Source organism: Lithobates pipiens, unplaced genomic scaffold (assembly GCF_037356315.1).
Source record: "Lithobates pipiens isolate NorthernLeopardFrog02 unplaced genomic scaffold, aLitPip1_a1.2 Scaffold_67, whole genome shotgun sequence".
In the NCBI taxonomy this organism is placed as follows: Eukaryota; Metazoa; Chordata; class Amphibia; order Anura; family Ranidae; genus Lithobates; species Lithobates pipiens.
The window spans coordinates 1,936,242-1,955,677 of record NW_027507889.1 but is presented as its reverse complement, the minus strand read 5'-3'; the positions used below and the strand labels follow the sequence as shown (position 1 = coordinate 1,955,677).

General features: G+C 44.8%; 7 pseudogenes; all 7 read left to right on the top strand.

Moving 5' to 3' along the window:
- The first annotated feature begins 3,925 nt into the window (after window positions 1-3,925).
- On the top strand, window positions 3,926-4,044 carry LOC143959257 (5S ribosomal RNA; annotated as a pseudogene).
- Window positions 4,045-4,380: 336 nt separating this feature from the next.
- Window positions 4,381-4,499, top strand: LOC143959188 (5S ribosomal RNA; annotated as a pseudogene).
- A 106-nt stretch (window positions 4,500-4,605) lies between these two features.
- On the top strand, window positions 4,606-4,724 carry LOC143959177 (5S ribosomal RNA; annotated as a pseudogene).
- A 545-nt stretch (window positions 4,725-5,269) lies between these two features.
- On the top strand, window positions 5,270-5,389 carry LOC143959255 (5S ribosomal RNA; annotated as a pseudogene).
- Window positions 5,390-5,737: 348 nt separating this feature from the next.
- Window positions 5,738-5,856, top strand: LOC143959165 (5S ribosomal RNA; annotated as a pseudogene).
- Window positions 5,857-5,965: 109 nt separating this feature from the next.
- On the top strand, window positions 5,966-6,084 carry LOC143959214 (5S ribosomal RNA; annotated as a pseudogene).
- Window positions 6,085-6,418: 334 nt separating this feature from the next.
- Window positions 6,419-6,537, top strand: LOC143959151 (5S ribosomal RNA; annotated as a pseudogene).
- The last annotated feature ends 12,899 nt before the right edge of the window (window positions 6,538-19,436 follow it).

Sequence of the window (19,436 nt, the reverse complement as noted above, 5' to 3'; positions counted from 1 at the left end):
TTGCTCATTTTGTTTCGTTCGCCGGTGAAAACAGATGAGCTGGGGCCACTAACCGACATAGCTCTCTTTCTAGGCTGCCATCTCTGTTGCGTGCCAAGCCACGCCCCCCGATCTGCTAAATTTTATAACAGAAACAAATAAAAATTCATTTTTTTACAGAATTTTCTGTATTTTTTCTTTTATAGCACAAAAACTAAAAAACCGAGCGGTGATTAAATACCACCAAAAGAAAGCTCTTATTGTGTGAAAAAAAAGGAAAAAAATTTCATATAGGTCCAGTGTTGCATGACTGAGTACTTGTCATTCAAAATGTGAGAGCACCGAAAGCTGAAAATTGGTCTGGTTATTAAGGGTGTTTAAGTGCCCAGTGGTGAAGTGGTTAACCACTCTTTTGATCAACTCTGTAACTTGTTCCACCTCTGCCTTTTCGCGATCCGTGCAGGCTTGAAAACAGTCTTTACAGATCAGTTTATCTGTCATCGGGGGGTGCACATCACGCCCTACATTCCCTCTTTACCTGCCTGGGAGGGCTAGCTGACCGATGCCTTTTGGATCTTGCTCTTTCCTTAGAATGATGAGCGCTAGTTGAGCGGCTGTGCGCCGAACTTGGGCATGTGCGTCCGTTGTGATGACCAGATGTCTGATTAGACGTTCTCTTGTGTATAGGGCTGAAAACGAAAGTAATAGTGCAAGGCACTCTTTTAGTCTGGGATAAACACAAAAAAAACGGAAAAAAAAAACCATGAGGTACAAACCCTTACCTAAGAAAGCAAGGGTATTGGTCTAGCAGCGGCTGACTCATAATCGCAGGGCAGGCAAGGGCAGAAAGCGACTGGACAGAATACTAAAAAAAGCACAATAGAATCCCATGAAACCCCCTGGCCATACACCCCCCGATTTTATATTATATAATATATATATATATATATATATATATATATATATATATATATATATATAATCATAGTTGCCAACTGTCCCGGGATTAGGACATTTGTCCCGAATTAATTTTGTCCTGGGAAATGTCCCGGGAAATTCGTTTTTTCCCGGAAATAGAATTTCCCGTTTTTTTGCCGCCGGCCGCTAGAGGTCTATGGGAGGACATTGTCTCCGCCGGCCGCCATTTTTAAGAAGACCAGAAGTTGGTCTACACCTGTGGCGCCGCCCACCCCCGCTGCCAGTGTGTGTGTGTGTCAGTGTAAAGTGCAGTGGGCGGCGCCACAGTTAAATGTCTCCGCACGGCAACGGCGGCATGTCGGGGGCCAGTCTGTCACTGTGGATGTCGGGGCGGGGGCCAGTCAGATGTCGGGGGCCAGTCATGGTATGTGGATGTTGGGGGCCAGTCTGTGGATGTCGGGGGCCTCCAGATGTAAGGAGGGGCTCCGCTGATGGACACAGATGTGAGAAAGGTACCTCTGATGGGGCACCTGATGTTAGGACAGACTCCGCTTAGGATACCTGATGGCATCTGGTGGCAGGCAACATGGCTAGTGACGCGCTCATGGCTCCCACTGATTCTGCATTATGGTGAGTTGAATGATTTAATTTCATGTTACAATGTAATAATAGAAATAATGCGCTTCAATCATCCTGACACCATAACAATCATGGCGCCGGGATGATTGAAGCGCCAACACCAGGTATTTGGAGTATCTTTATCTGCTGATTGTCAAACTCTGGAAAACACATATTGCTATTGTGGTGTAGGATCGGGGGGCTGCTGTCCCTCCTTTCCCTCTCCCCCCCCCCCCGTTCCCTCTCCATCCCCCTCCTTTCCCTCTCCATCCAGCATTCATCTCAGACTCTAACCACACCCATTTGAGCCACGCCCTATGTAAGCCAAGTCCACTATTTACGTAAACCACACCCCTGTTTGCATGCCCCACCCCCTGATTATACCACGGCTCCGCCTACTGCCAAAAAAAGTGTCCCGATTTTTTTTTACAATGTTGGAAACTATGATATATATATATATATATATATATATATATATATATATATATAAGCAGAACCGAATTCCAATATAGGAAGTGGCTGCTGCCCCAAAAGACCCCCAGAAGTGGCTCCCCTCTTATAAGCGCTAGTTAGCAACCCAAGACCGGGGACTGCATCTGGGAGAGGCCAGAACCCAGACGGAAAACTGCCCAGGGCAGAGGTAAGATACGTCCAAACACTATCCGTTAGGTATGAGGAAAAAAAGGAGAATGCTGGGGAGGTAGGGTTGTCATTTTTATAAGCTATTAACTATCCTGAGGGGAGGACTTCGGGGCGGAGCTATCACAGGTATGCTGCCATGGTGGCACCAGGAAAGTTTTATTTGTGGGGAAAAAATAAAAAAATAAAGGAAAAGGACAATATTTGGGCACGACGTCGCTCTTACTGTATGCAAATTTGCGTTCGTGGCTTGAAGGTGTTACTTCTTTTTTTTTTTAGAACTGTTGGCTTTTTAGTGATAACAACCAAGGCGGCTAAAAGCCGTTCGAGAGGGGACGTCCAACCCCCCCTCCAGCCGCTCTTCCTGTCCCACTGGTAGACCTGAGCCACCAGTCGGCATGTCCGCCCCCCAAGCTGAGACCTGAACAAAGCCAGATTTGGTTTGTATCGGGTCTCCGATGTAAAATCCCAACAGCACCGATTTATTAAAAAAAATAACAGTATTCAGAATCGCTGATTTTGGCGATCTGAATACTTGTAAGTGCAAAAGGAGGGTCTTTTAGACCCCTTATACCTCCATAAAGAGTACCATTCACATGCCTATTACTGCCACATTCCTTGTGACAGCAATAAAAGTGATCAGATTTTTTATTTTATTTTTAAAGGGACAATGCAAAAAAAGAAAAAAAAATAAGATTTTTTTTTTTAAAGCACCCCCCTCCCATCATAGCATCACCTTACCAATCCTTAGAAGGACCTTTGAAGGACCTTTGTGCAAATAGTAGGTTGTGATTAGCAGACTGTACCTCAGTCCCTATAATCATAAAGGACTACTGCAGCAGAAGGGCAGCAGTCAAGTATAATATTCTTTCTATATTTGGAAGAAAGAATATTATACGTGTACAAGCCTATTACCATACCAGTCCTGAAAAGAACCTTTGTGGACCTAACAGTAACAGCTACTGATTAAACTGACTGTCCCTCACTGCCTGTCCCTATTTAAACTGACAAAACACAGGCTCCTGCAACAATAACTTGAATAGCACTCAAAACTATATCTTGTACTACTTTACCATATCAGTTCTGAAAAGGACTTTTGTGGACCTAATAGTAACAGCTAATGATTAAACTGACTGTCCCTGCTGCACACAGCATCCTGTCCCTCTCTCAGCCCTGACAAAAGACAATCTGCAGCAACAATGACTTGAATAGCAGTGCCTCAAACCTATATCCTGAACTACCCCTATACCATACCAGTCCTTAATAGAACTTTTGTGGACCTAATAGCTAGTGATTTGGGTCACTGCAGTCTCTCCCTGCTCCACACAGCAACCTCTCCCTATAGTGACAGAAGAAAGAATGTAAAATGGCCACCGGATCGGGTCTATTAATAAGTTAGGTGGAATGTCCAAGTGTCCATGTGCTGTAATGTCTCAATTGGCTGTCCTGTACCCCATGATGGATGTGTCATCATAGGTCAAAGTTCTTTTACACAGTAAACACGTAAGTCCACCGGGCAAACAGCGGCTATAGTCGGCCGAACGGGCGGACCGCGAACAGCCGAAATTCGCCGCGACACGACCGCTGGGCGAACAGTTCGGCCATCCCTACTGGTTAGTACCTTGATGGGAGACCGCTTGGGAATACCAGGTGCCGTAGGCTTTTTGTTTAATATGTTGTTGGCGTCAACGACCTGTTTTATTTTTCTGCTTGTTTACCGAAGTGACCATCTTGGCGTTTGTCAAGAGGGTTTAGAGTGACCAGCAAGTTTGCCTAAGGCCACATCACCCTGAATGCGCCCAATCTCGTCTGATCTCGGATGCTAAGCAGGGTCGGGCCTTGTTAGTACCTGAATGGGTGCCTGCCTGGGAATATCAGGTGCCGTAGGCTTTTTTTTAATATGTTGTTGACGTCGACAACCTGCTTTATTTTTCTGCTTGTTTGCCGAGGTGACCATCTTGGCGTTTGTCAAGAGGGTTGAGAGTTGCCACCAAGCTGGCCTACTGCTACATTACTCTGAATGCGCCTGATCTCGTCTGATCTCTGGATGCTAAGCAGGGTCAGGACTGGTTAGTACCTGGATGGGAGACTGCCTGGAAATACCTGGTTCCGTAGGCTTTTTTTTAATATGTTGTTGGCATCGACGACCTGTTTAATTTTTCTGCTTGTTTGCCGAGGTGACCATCTTGGCGTTTGTCAAGAGGGTTGAGAGTGGCCAGCAACTTCCCCTATGGCCACATCACCCTGAATGAGCCTGATACCATCTGATATCAGATGCTAAGCAGGGTCGGGCCTGGTTAGTACCTGGATGGGAGACCGCCTCGGAATACTAGGTTCCATAGATTTTTTTTTAATATGTTGTTGGCGTCGACGACGTCTTGTTTTTCTGCTTGTTTGCAGAGGTGACCATCTTTGCATTTGTCAAGAGGGTTGAGAGTGGCCAGCAAGATCACCTACGGCCACATCACCCTGAATGCGCCTGATCTTGTCTATTCTTGGATGATAAGCAGGGTTGGGCCTGGTTAATACCTGGATGGGAGACCACCTGTGAATACCGGGTGCCGTAGGCTTTTTTTTTTAATATGCTGTTGGCGTCGATGACCCGTTTTATTTTTCTGCTTGTTTGCCGAGGTGACCATCTTGGTGTTTATCAAGAGGGTTGAGAGGGGCCAGCAAGATCACTTTTGGTCACATTACCCTGCATGTGCCCGATCTCGTCTGTTCTCGGATGCTAAGCAGGATCAGGCCTTGGATATACCATGTGCCACAGGCTTCTTTTTAATATGTTGTTGGGGTCGACGACCTGTTTTATTTTTCTGCTTGTTTGCTGAGGTGACGATCTTGGCGTTTGTCAAGAGGATTGAGAGTGGCCAGCAAGATCGCCTACGGCCACATCACCCTGAATGCTCCCGATCTTGTCTTATCTCGTCTGATCTCAGATGCTAAGCAGGATCGGGCCTGATTAGTACCTGGATGGGAAACCGCCTGGTAATAACAGGTGCCATAGTTTTTTTTTAATATGTTGTTGGCGTCGACAAAGTTTTATTTTTCTGCTTGTTTGCCGAGGTGAATATCTTAGCGTTTGTCAAGAGGGTTGAGAGTGGCCAGCAAGATCGCCAAAGGCCATATCACCCTGAATGCGCACAATCTCGTCTGATCTTGGATGCTAAGCAGGGTCGGGCCTGCTTAGGTGCCTGGATGGGAGACCTCCTGGGAATACCAGGTGCTGTAGGCTTTTTTTTTTATATGTTGTTGGTGTAGACGACCTGTTTTTATTTTTCTGCTTGTTTGCCGAGGTGGTCATCTTGACGTTTGTCAAGAGGGTTGAGAGTGACCAGCAAGATCGCCTACAGCTACATCACCCTGAATGCTCCCGATCTTATCTTATCTCGTCTGATCTCGAATGCTAAGCAGTGTCGGGCCTGGTTAGTACCTGGATGGGAGACAGCTTGGGAATACCAGGTGCCATAGGCTTTTTTTTTATTATGTTGTTGGCGTCGACAACCTGTTATATTTTTCTACTAATTTGCCGAAGTGACCATCTTGGTGTTTGTCAAGAGGGTTGAGAGTGACCAGCAAGGTCGCCTACAGCCACATCACCCTGAATGCTCTTGATCTTGTCTGATCTCGGATGCAAAGCAGGGTCGGCCTTGGTTAGTACCTGGATGGGAGACCACCTGGGAATAACAGGTGCCATAGGCTTTTTTGTAATATGTTGTTTGTGTAGACGACCAGATTTAATTTTTCTGCTTGTTTGCCGAGGTGATCATCTTGACGTTTGTCAAGAGGGTTGAGAGTGGACAGCAAGATTGCTTACAGCAACATCACCCTGAATGCGCTCTGTTTCGTTTGATTTCGGAAGCTAAGCAGTGTCGGGCCTGGTTAGTACCTGGATGGGAGACCGTCAGGGAATAACAGGTGCTATAGGCTTTTTTTAATATGTTGTTGGCGTCGACGACCTGTTTTCTTTTTCTGCTTGTTTGCCAAGGTGACCATCTTGGCCTTTGTCAAGAGGGTTGAGAGAGATAATGAAGAACCCCTAAGGCCTCATCACCCTGAATGCGCCCAATCTCGTCTGATTTCGGATGATAAGCAGGGTCGGGCCTGGTTAGTACCTGGGTTGGAGACTGCTTGGGAGTACCAGGTGCCATAACCTTTTTTTTAATATGTTGTTGGCGTCGACGAACTGTTTTATTTTTCTTCTTGTTTGCCGAGGTGACCATCTTGGCGTTTGTCAAGAGGGTTGAGAGTGGTCAGCAAACTCGCCTTCGGCCTCATCACCCTGAATGTGCCCAATCTCCTCTGATCTCGGATGCTAAGTAGGTTTGGGCCTGGTTAGTACCTGGATGGGAGACCTTCTGGGAATACCAGGTGCGGTAGGCTTTAATTTAATATGTTGTTGGCGTGGACGACCTGTTTTAATTAAGCCTGGTTGCTAGGTTTACAAAAAGTTGTCACTAAATGATATATTGCTCACAAATGCCATAGTCATATGTGGAATTGCACCCCAAAATATATTCTGCTGCTTCTCCTGAGTACGAGGATACCACATATGTGGGACTTTTTGGGAGCCTAGCCACGTACGGGACCCTGAAACCAAGCACTGCCTTCCGAATTTAAATATAAAACGCTACCAAAAAAAACTGTTAGCAATCGCAGGGATCAGGCCTGACTCTGCGAACGCTGCAGTTATGTGTTTAGTGTTTTGTAAGTGACAATGATCGATCGATACTGCATTTGGGTGGGCTGGGCGGAGGGGCAAAACGCAGGTGCTAGCAGGTATCTGGGCTGATCCCGCTAACAATATGTTTTTTTGGAACCCTAAACTGCTGGGGACGTTAGTATAGATCTGATCAGTCAGATATTGATCTGTTCAGATTCTATACCACTACGGGAGGTTTATGCTGTGCGCGTGGGTGTTAGCGGTACTGGCACTAACCTAGCGCTACCTGGGGCGACGCAGACCCTGACCCTAAAACCTAATTGATATCACCCGCCGGGTGATCAAGGGCTTAAACCTTTATTAGGTAATAAATGGTGGGTGCCTTGATGCTATAAAAAGCAAACTAACTAACCAGAGTCACCCATAACACTTATACGGAGATCACTGGTGAAAGGGTTAACTAGCGGCAACCAGGGGGTTAAAATCTTTATTAGGTAGTATATGGGGGTCCATGGCGCTATATAAAAACCTGACGGGGAACCTAAATAAGTAACTGGCTAACCAGTGTCACCAGTGACACTTATACGGTGATCGCTGGTGAAAGGGTTAACTAGGGGCAATCAGGGGGTTAAAACCGTTATTGGGTAGTATATCGGGGTACCTAGCGCTATAAAAACCTGGCGGTGAACCTAAAAAAATAACTAGCTACTTAGCGGCACCAGTGACACTAATGCAGCGATCAGAAAAACGATTGCTTAGTGACACTGGCAAAAGGGGGTGAAAGGGTTAACTCTAGGGGCAATCAGGGGGTTAAACCTTTATTGGGGGGTTAGGGGGCTACCCTGGACCTAACATTAACTGCCCTGACAGCTTTTACTGTCACAACTGACACTAAATGCAGTGATCAATAAATAAATGATCACTGCAATCAGTGACACTGTGACTGGGAGGGGGAGGGGGGGTTTGTGCGTCTATGTGTGCCTACATGTCAGTGTAGTGTTGGTGCACACTTACTTTCACTGTTCTCCTCGTAGTCCGGTCAATAAGACCGCCCCGAGGAGAATGAGATCCCTGCCTGTGTTTACTATACACAGCGGGGGAAGCTTCTCATTTGCCAGGAGCGATCGAGAGGGGATGGCCAGAAACCAACGGCCATCCCCTCATCCCGGATCGCTCCTGAAGCGAAACGGACCGCCGCATCCAGCGGGAGGGGGGTCCGATCGGACCCCCTACCCGCTGGAAGGGGAGCATGTACATGTACGTGCTTTCATAGTTTCATAGTTAGTTAGGTTAAAAAAAAGACACCAGTCCATCCAGTTCAATCTGAGTGAATGTCTACAATTGTCCCTATTCCTGGACATTGCACACTCACATTGGTCCCTACCCTCAAGGAGCCCACAATCCAAGGTCCCTATGCATATACTAGGGCCAATTTTGAACAGAGGCCAATTAACCTACCTGCATGTCTTTGGATTGTGGGAGGAAACTGGAGTACCCGGAGGAAACCCACATAGGCACAGGGAGAACATGCAAACTCCAGGCAGGTAGTGTTGTGGTTGGGATTTGAACCAGTGACCCTTCTTACTGCTAGGTGAGAGTGCTAACCACTACACCACTGTGCTGCCCTTGTGCCTGTCGGTGCCATTGCACCGATGTACATTGCCATGCGGCAGTCCTTAAGTGGTTAAGGATGATAAAATAAATTGTCTAACATGCTATAGAAGCAGTGTCAGAGTTATGAGCTTTAATCATAACTCATTGCTTGGGTTCATCACTGAATTTTGTGGACCCAAAAATATTGCTTGACTGCGTTAGGAATGAAAAAGTATATAGCTCAATCAACTGCCTGAGTTATGAGCTTTTTTTTTTTTTTTTTTTTTTTTTTTTTTTTTTTAGCTACTTCAGCGAATTATTCATGAGGTCCAATCAGATTAACGTTCATATACGTTATCCTCATCTCCACATCATTGTAGCATTTATTTTCTAATTGAAATCTCAAACATAGATTTCCCTTTTTTTTTTTTTTTCCCCCTCCACATACAAAAAAGAAAAAACTACTTTTATCCAGAGGGAAAGGTATACCAACAGAACAAAGCAAACAAAGGGAAAACATTATGTAATTCAACCCTACCATTTCTCCCCTTCTTCACTCTCTTACACCCCACCCCCCCCTCTCCCCCCACCCTCCCTCTCCCACCACCTATGCGTAGAAGATCCAACCTTCTCAGAATCTAATATGCTCTGCGTAGCTCCATGATTTTTTGAATTTTTTCCACTCATGCCATAGCTCTACTCCTGTCTGTCCCCTATCCTCCTGGCTTTCCCTTCGCCTAGTCATCCGGTAAGTCTCTTCCACAGTATTGATCCATTCCCATGTTGCTGGGCTTTCCACATTTTGCCAATTCTTTGGTATCAGTCTCTTGGCTGCATTTAAAAGATGTGGCACCAAAGAATTCTGATATTTTTTCGTTTCCTCCCTCGTACCATGAAATAGGACCACCCATGGATCCTCGGGGATTGAGATATTTGTAATTTCTCTTATATGGTATAATATTCTTTTCCAATATTCCTTTATTTTGGGGCATTTCCACCACAGGTGGGCCATTGTTCCTACTTCCCCACATCCTCTCCAACAATCCCCGGATTTACTTGGATCTATTTTATGTATTTTATCTGGGGTAGCGTACCATCTAGAAATAAGTTTATAATTCATTTCTACTGTTCTGCTATCAACTGCAGATTTATGTATAAGTTTAAAAATTTTCCTCTTAGTGCTATTATCACATAGTGTTCCCATATCCATTTCCCATTTCTGCATATAGGGTAGACTCTCCAGCTCCCCTTCCTCAGCCAGGAGCCCATACAGCTTAGAGATCGTTCCCCTGGAGTCTTCCGCTAAGCAAAGCTTCTCCAGGGGTGACCACTCCTCTTCTGTTTTTAATGGCTGCGGTAGGCTTCTGACAAAGTGAGCCAGCTGGAGATATCTCCACTCTTCTATTTTACCTAGATCCCCTTTATGTTTCATCTTGTGTAGTGTCAAAATTTTTCCCCCTTTTATAATATCCCGCACCTGTGCCTTTTCTTTCAACCAATTTCCGCTATTTATTTTTAACCCTGGCGGGAAATATTCATTTTCTTTTAATTCTAAAAGTGGCGAATTGTATTGCTTATTTAAATGCTTATAAACCCTATCCCAAACCCTAAGTGTGTTTTGTGTTAATATACTAGTGCCAATATCCAATGTCCTGTGTTTAGGCGGATTCCAAACTATTTTATTTAACTGTGTTTTACTCAGCCCATTCTCTATGTTAACCCATCTTTTTTCCTCATTATTAACTTTTACCCACTCTATTAATCTCGACAGTACGATAGCATTGTAATACTGTTGTATATCTGGTACCGCAAGTCCCCCTTTAAGTTTACTTCGCTTCAGGATATTGAAGGAGACTCTAGGCTTTTTTTTATTCCAAATGAATCCCCCTAACAGGGTCTTGATCTTCGAAAAAAAGAACTTCGGTATCTCTATGGGGATCATTTGGAATTTATAAAGAATCTTAGGAACAATGAACATCTTTAGACTAGTAATACGTCCTAACCAAGTCAAGGGTCTATTAACCAACCTATTACATTCTTTTTTAATTTCATCTAGTAATGGAACAAAATTTAATTTAAATAAATTCTCTAATGGGATTGTAAGTTTTATTCCCAAGTAATTTATCGCCTTTCGCCAGGGAAAACAGAATTTTTTTTGGAGCCCCCTTTTTTCCAGTTCGCCCGTATTGATATTAAGTACCTCTGATTTGGCTATATTAATTTTAAAATTCGAAAGTTGGCCATAATGTGCTAGAGCTTCCATTAATTTAGGCATCGTATTACTTGGCTCCCTAATATAAAATAGCACATCGTCAGCAAACGCGGCCAATTTATGCTCTTCTTGTCCTATTAAGATTCCTCTGATCCGTGGATCATTACGAATCGAGGCAAGAAGAGGTTCTAGGGATAGCACAAACAGCAGGGGTGAAAGAGGACACCCCTGCCTTGTGCCATTTTTCATCTCAAAGGGTAAAGAAAGCGTACCGTTGATCTTAATCCTGGAAATTGGGTGATAGTAAAGCGTCTTAATCCTTTGGATCATTTTGGGTCCCCCGCCCATTATCTCCAGGGTTCTAAACATAAACCCCCAGTCCACCCTGTCGAAGGCCTTCTGGGCATCTATCGACAGGAGTAGACTCGGGGCCCCTCCCCCCTCACCCCTGGACATAAGGAGCAATGTTCTCACTCCATTATCCCTCCCTTCCCTTCCGGATACAAAACCCACTTGGTCTGGATGGACTAATGACTTCATTAAAATCTTCATTCTACTGGCCAAAATTTTTGCAAACAGCTTTGTATCGGCATTCAATAACGAAATAGGCCTGAAATTAGAGCACAAAGTCTCTTCTTTCCCTTCCTTCCGTAAAACCGTTATAGTAGCGGTCCTCGCCTCTTCACTCAGTTCATACTCGACCCCTAGATTATTCAGATAATTACATAGATGGGGAATTAGTAGTTTCTTGAATTTCTTGAAATAGAATACAGAAAACCCGTCTGGTCCTGGACTTTTACCAGATGCTGAATCCATCAGAGCCTTATTTAATTCCTCCTCTGAGATGGGTTTCTCTAAGATTTCCATTTCTATTTCTGAAATTTTTGTCAATCGGGCTCTCTCCAAGTATTCCTCTATTTTTAGTTCCTTTTCTTCAACCTTGAGTCCTATAGGCGGGTCAACTGCATATAACTTTTCATAATATCCCCTAAATATTTCCGCGATCTCACTTGTTCCATAAACCATATCCCCTTTACTTGACTGAATTTTCCCTATGTAGTTCCTGGATTTAGCCCTCTGTAGTCTTCTTGCTAAATATTTAGTGGGTTTGTTATCCCCATAGTACCTATCCCTAGCTAATTGATTAAACGTTTTTTGAGTTTCCTGTTCCATCAAGGTTCTTAATTCCTCCCGTTTGATTACTAATTTTTGAAAAATTTCCTTGTCCTGATTCGGGTGTTTTTTATGTTGCTGCTCTATTCTAAATATTTCTTCTATCAATGTTTTAATTTTTTCCGATCTCTCTTTTTTTCTTCTAGCCCCCATTGATATTAAGATCCCCCTAATGTAGGCTTTATGGGCTTCCCATAAATTCTGACTTGAAATATGTCCGGTATTATTGATCGAAAAATATTGTTCTAATTCTTTACTGATCTTCTCCTCTCCCTCTGCATCCTGAATCAAACCTTCATTTAGCCTCCAGGTGAAGAGCTTACGCTCTCCTCCCCTTAATTGCAGCTTCATCTTAACGGGAGCATGGTCGGAGAGTGAGGCCACCCCAATCGAGGTCTCTACCACCATTTCTAGAATTCTATGGTCTACAAGGATATAGTCAATCCGGGAATACGTCCTGTGCACAGGGGAGTAGAACGTGAAATCTTTCTCATTTGGATGCTGTACTCTCCAAACGTCTATTAATTGAGAATTATGAAATTTTTGTTTTATTCTTTTTAATTGTACCTTACTAGTCCCCTGTGCCCTGGACGTACTATCCAATCCCGGATCGACACAAAAATTCAGGTCCCCCATCAAGATTACTGGCCCTCTCCCAAAATCTCTTAGTTTCCCCAGGAGGCCCTCTAAATATTTTGTAGGGTCCCTATTAGGGGCATAGATATTAATCAGTGTACATTCCGTATCTCTTAATTTACCCTTCAAAATTAGGTACCTACCCTCCGGGTCAACCATTCTATCTTCTAAATTAAACTGTATCTTCTTTGAGAAACCAATAGCTACTCCCCTTCCTCTACTTGTTATCGCATCACCGTAGTACCACACAGGAAACTCCCTTGAATATAGCTTAATATTAGCCCTATGAGAGAAATGGGTTTCCTGTAAAAAAATTACCTCTGCTTTATAAAACCTCAATTCCTTCAATATCTTATGCCTCTTACTAGGCGAGTTTAACCCTTTGACGTTATATGACATAAAGTTTATGGCTTGCATTATTAAGATTCTAGATTACCTAATGAAAGTATCTTTCTTGCCTCCTCTACCATAGGTTTTCCTTCCCTCCCCTCCCCCTGTCCCTCCCTTCCCCTGCCCCTCCCCCTCCCTCCCCCCCCCATCCCTCCCCTCCACCCACCCCTCCCCCCGCCTCCTCCCACTCTGTCCCCCCACCCCCGTCCCCCGGCCTAGATCTGGCCCTTGGCTCACCGAGTGATCCGGTAATCCCGACCCTCGATAAGTCCCATAGATTCTAGGGTACAGAACAGTTTTCGGCCTCCCCATCCCCTCCTCCCCCCCCAAGGTATTTCCAAGGGGGGGGGGAGGGGTGGCCAGACCAGCCCCCCCCCGCCACACAGATACTTAGACATACTTTCACGTACTTCTCTCCCCTCCTCCCAGCCACCCCCCTCCTCCCCCCAACACCCCCGGGTCTCCTTCTATCCAGCCTGGCAAAGCCGGTGCCTGAATACCCAAACTCTCACAGAAATCCAGCAACTCGTCTGGAAAGCGCAGCCTAGCTGTCTTGCCATCCTTAAATCCTATAAGACAGGCCGGGAACCCCCAACTATAACGAATGTTCTGCATTTTCATCAGCTCCAACAGCGGTTTCAAAAGCCGCTTTCTAGTCAAAGTCTCTGCGGCTAAGTCAGGGAAAATTTGTAGATCTGCCCCTGCATAATTTAAGATCTCTCTCCCCTTTAATTTTGACCATATCTCATCTTTGTCTTCAGAGAATCTGAATTTTACAATAATGTCCCGAGGCTTATTTGATCCTCCGTTCCTTAATCTACCTACACGATGGACCCTTTCAATTTTGGGGAATCCATCCTCTCCTCTGCCCAGGAGTGGATTAAATATATTTTTGACAATCTCTCTCAGGTCTTCTTGCTTGCTTTCAGGAACTGCACGTATCCTTAGATTTTGTCTGCGATTTCTATTTTCTTGATCTTCTAATTGATACAAGATTTTCCTCTGATTCTGATTGATTAATTTAATATGGTCTTTTACTCTTTCTATTTCTAGGGCTTGCTTTTCCATATTAGACTCCACTTCTTCCACTCTGTTTAATAGGTGGCCCAGATCTCCTCGCAATAAAGCAATTTCTGATTTAATTGCGATTTCAAGATTAGATAGCATTTCTCTCAGGACTTGCTGAGTTAGAGGCAAGTCTACTCCCTGGTGCTCACCATCTCTACTCAATTCCATTTCGCTTTCGGTTGTTAGATCATCCCTTGAGTGTTCCCTACTTTTCTCCTGTTTTTTATCTTGACCCTTCTTTTTTCCTGTATTCGAGGGTATTTCTTCCGCCCCCTCTCCTTTTGGGCTTCCTCCTTGGGTCAAATATTGCTTAATTGTGCTGTCAGTTGTACTTTTTGGGGTTTTAAGGCCCCCTCTCCGCCCATTCTGTTTGGAGGATTTATTCATTTTATTGCACAAAGATTAAGGATTTTAAATTATCTCCCGATACGTGAGATGGGACCCCCACCACGTTGTGCCCTCCTTAGATAACACCTTCCACCCTCTCCTGTACTCCTAGGTTTTAAGGGGGGGTCTTTTAAGACTGCACAATTAGGGTATAGGACTCCACCGCACTTATTGAAGCGAACATACAGGATAATTTGCTTTTTAGCCGGGCCAATAAGACCAAAAGAGCACACAGAGAGAGACACACACCAGCGGAGCCCCCTAGCCCGTTTTTACCACCTCATGTCCACCTCATATCAGATCATCAGATATTGAAGATAAAGGGAAACAAAAAAAAAAAAAAAGAAACATTGAATTAGATATCCCCCTCAGCCGCCGTGTCTTATTCTTTTTAGGGTCTGAGAAGAGTTTGCACTCCATATATTTAGTATAGTCCCCCACAGTGTTGCCCAAACAGGCTGGGATTTCAATTAAAGCCTCAAGTGAGATGTCATTACCATTGCAACTTTCCACAGATCCGCACTTAGGTTTTGCATAATCACACAGCTATTTTTGGAATGCTCATTCACTCCCCTGACCCAGCACCTCAAGCAATGGCCACTCAAATACTTTTAAAACCTTCAGCACAACTGCATGATCAAAACTACAAAATCCCAAAATCATCATTGCTTATCTGCTCCACGCTGCCATTTGGTTTCGATCTTCTCCTTCGTTTAGGGTTACGATGGTTAGGAGCCCTTCTCACCGCTATATACTAGCGGTGTCCCGAACGGCGAGGGGGGGAGAGAGAAAAGACAGCAGGGACACGGGGAGCCTGGATTATATCTTCGTCCTGCTTGTTTCCCATGCGGCTTCCAGCGGGGGGGGAGGGGGCCGGTCTCCGGAGCGGTGGCGTCTAAGATGAAGCCGGGATGGATGTTTCCTCCAGCTGGAGCCTCTCACTACTCCAGCTGTCCCTCGCACAGCACGCCATCCTCTCGCTCCGACCGGCTTCTAACTGCTTCCTCCCCCAGAACCTGCGTCCTACGTCATGACGCTAGCTCGCCCCCTGAGTTATGAGCTTTAATCAGAACTCATTGCTTGGGTTTACCCACTGAATTTTGTGGATCCAAAAATATTGCTGGATGGAGTTAGGAATAAGAAAGAGAGCAGGGATTTCAGTCTGATCCCTCTTGGGAAAGTCTACAGAGAGCCCCCGCTCTCTGGAAGTAAAGGGCGGCTGTTGGAAGACCATCTTACATTTCAATTGTAAGCTATAATTAAGCCTCTAGTCTGGTTGCTAGGTTGTTCTGAAGTAGAAGGCTGAGGGACTGGGTCAATCTCAGTTCGTGCTGGACTTGCGGAAGAGTGCTCATTCCTCTGAGAAGGCCGGGCTAGATCTGATTCAGTCTCTCTCTCTCTTCCAACTGCTTCTAGGGCAACATGGCAGGCAGTCCAAATGTTTGGTTATGGCCTATAAAGTGAATGGCAGATCCTATTCTAACTGTTTATCCTTTCTTCCTGGGAATTCGGTGTTTTGATCTTGGAATGGTTCTTAGCTTTTCTTGGTTAGAGTATGAGGGCACCATACTACAGCCAACAAACTTTGGCCAGGCCAAAATCAATGTGCCCTATTCTTGGTTCAGACTTTAGGGACTGGGTCAAGATGTCTTCTCCCCATAGGGGAAAAGGTATGACACATGCCATTCCCACACAAATAGGTTTAAACGTCCATAATTTAAACCATATGATGAGTAGGGTTCAGGCACAATGCACGTAGATATCACTTGCTGCCCATTTGCTAGAGCAGGATTTAGACAGGACCCCTTCCCAAGCCCACTGTAGCATTGTTTGTATATAATGCTGTTAACTACCCGTTTGCTGCTCATTAGTATGCCCACCTTGGAGCAGTGTAGAATGCATTGCCAGTGATTTCCCCTTGCGCATATGCTCTGTGGTCCCAACAGAGCACATTTCATAGGCAATGTAAATAGTAAATGGCTGCTCTACTAGAGCCGACCTTTGGTTTATATGAAATTCAAATGATGTGTTGTGCAATCAAGCCCACTGAAGCATTGTTTGTTTACAATGCCATTAATTCCCCTCCACTACACATTTATATGCCCAACTTGGAGCAGTGTAGAATGCATTACAAATGATTTCACCTTGCGCATATGCTTTTTGTGGTCCCAACAAAGCAGCATTCATAAGCAATGCAGATAGTGATTGGCTGCTCTAGGGGAGCCAGTTATATGAAATGCAAATGATGTGTTGCACAATCAAGCCCACTGTAGCATTGGTTTTATACAATGCCATTAATTCGGCCTTTGTTGCTGATTCATACCCAGTCTGGCGCAGCATAGAATGTATTGCGACTGATTTCCCGTTTCAGGCTCTCTGTGGTCCCAACAGAGCAGTGTTCAGATGCAATGCACATAGATTTCTTGCTGCCCATTTGTTGCAGCTAGGCTTTCGACAGGACCCCCTCCCAAGCCCACGGTAGCATTGTTTGTATACAATGCCATTAATTTGCCCTTTGCTGCTGATTCATGCCCAGCCTGGCACAGCATAGAATGCATTGTGATTGATTTCCCATTGGTTTCCAGCTCTTTGTGGTCCCAACAGAGCAGTATTCAGACACAATGCACATCATTGATTTATTTTTATTTTTTTGTTAGGCTTTAGTGCGGTTATTAGTTAGCATTAGAACCATATTGTTTAATGTGAAAATTATGTATATTTTTTACTGCTGAATGCTTTATTTTTTTGGAAGCCAGGAAAGCATTTTATTGTTTTAAAATGCCTAGCTTGTCAATATTACAATTGAGTGCAGTGTGTTTTAAAGGTTGTTAATGCAATAATTGGGGCCTAAAACCCCATATCATCCTCCTTGTGTTTTTTAATGTTACCAATATCTCGTTGCAGATGACTGGAATGAGCACAAGATGTATGTGTGAAATGCGTCCACATGACCATAGTTTGGTGTCTTTGGTGTTATCTTTGTGAAACAATATAAAAGGCAATCGGAAGTTCTGGATCTGCAGTCATTTCTTTCTTCCTTCTGACTGGAATGATCCAGTATGGCTGGGCTGCTGTTCAATCTAAAGTAAGTGAAGGGTACACATTTTTTCTTCATTTTATACATTTATTTTTCTTTAAAGATGCATTTAGCCTTTAACTCCAGGGCACGTTCATCCCATTGGTGGTCAATGGGCAGCATGTCTCCCCTTGGTGGTCAATGATGGGCAGCATGTCTCCCCTTGGTGGTCAATGATGGGCAGCATGTCTCCCTTTGGTGTGTCAATGATGGGCAGCACGTCTCCCCTTGGTGGTCAATGATGGGCAGCACGTCTCCCCTTGGTGGTCAATGATGGGCAGCACGTCTCCCCTTGGTGGTCAATGATGGGCAGCACGTCTCCCCTTGGTGCTCAGTGATGGGCAGCACGTCTCCCCTTGGTGGTCAATGAGGATTCACTATTGAGTTGGCCCACCCTTTTGCAGCTACAACAGCTTCAATTCTTCTGGGCAGGCTGACCACAAGGTTTAGGTGTGTGTCTTTGGGAATGTTTGACAATTCTTCCAGGAAGAGCATTTGTGAAGTCAGGCACTGATTTGGACGAGTAGGCTTGGCTTGGGATTCTCTGCTCTAATTCATCCCAAAGGTGTTCTATTGGGTTGAGGTCAAGAATCTGTCCAGCCCAGTAAAGCTCCTCCACCCCAAACTCGCTCATCCATGTCTTTTATGGATTATGCTTTGTACACTGGTGCACAGTCATGTTGGAACAGAAAGGGGCCTTCCTCAAACTTCCCACAAAGTTGAGAGCATGAAATTGTCCAACATTTCTTGGTATGCTGACACCTTAAGTGTTGCCTTCACTGGAATTTAGGGGCCAAGCCCAACCCCTGAAAAACAACACCACACCATAATCCCCCCTCCACCAAGTGATTTGGACCAGTGCACAAAGCAAGATCCATAAAGACATGGATGAGTGTGTTTGGGGTGAAGGAACGTGACTGGAATGCAGAGTCCTGACCTCAACCCAATAGAATACCTTTGGGGTGAAATAGAGTGAAGGCTGAGAGATGGGCCTTTCTCGTCCAACATCAGTGCCTGACCTCACAAATGTACTATTGGAAGAATGGTCAAATATTCCCATAGACACACTCCTAAACCTTGTAGACAGCCTTCCCAGAATAGTTGAAGCTGTTAGAACTGCAAAGAGTGTGCCAACTAAATATTGAACCCTATGGACGAAGACTGATATTCCATTAAAGTTTGTGTGTGTTCGTGTGTAAAGGCAGGTGTCCCAATACTTTTGACAATATAGTGTATGTGTAAGGGGGCACTCTGCCACACTCTGATGCAAGGGGGCGATACTCTGCTATAAAGTGGGACTCTGATGTAAGGTGTTGTGGGTGATGCAATGGGCTTTGGGGAGATTCGATGTTCTGGGGAGATGCGATTGGGCGATGGGATTCGATGTGTTGGGGCGAAGCGATTCGATGTGCTGATGTGATTCGATGTGATGCGATGTGCTGCGATGTGCTGGGGGCGATGCGATGTGATGTGCTGGGGGCAATTTGAAGTTCTGGGGATATGTGATGCGATTGGGCGATGGGATTCTAGGTGTTGGGGTGAAGCGATTCGATGTGCTGATGCAATTCGATGTGTTGGGGGTGATGCAATGTGCTTTGGGCGATGCGATGTGCTGGGGGTGATTCGATGTGCTGGGGAGATGTGATTCGATGTGCTGGGGGAGATGCAATTCCACGGCTCCACCTACTGCCAAAAAAAGTGTCCCGATTTTTTTTTACAATGTTGGAAACTATGAGATATATATATATATATATATATATATATATATATATATATATATATATATATAAAAGCAGAACCGAATTCCAATATAGGAAGTGGCTGCTGCCCCAAAAGACCCCCAGAAGTGGCTCCCCTCTTATAAGCGCTAGTTAGCAACCCAAGACCAGGGACTGCATCTGGGAGAGGCCAGAACCCAGACGGAAAACTGCCCAGGGCAGAGGTAAGATACGTCCAAACACTATCCGTTAGGTATGAGGAAAAAAAGGAGAATGCTGGGGAGGTAGGGTTGTCATTTTTATAAGCTATTAACTATCCTGAGGGGAGGACAGGTATGCTGCCATGGTGGCACCAGGAAAGTTTTA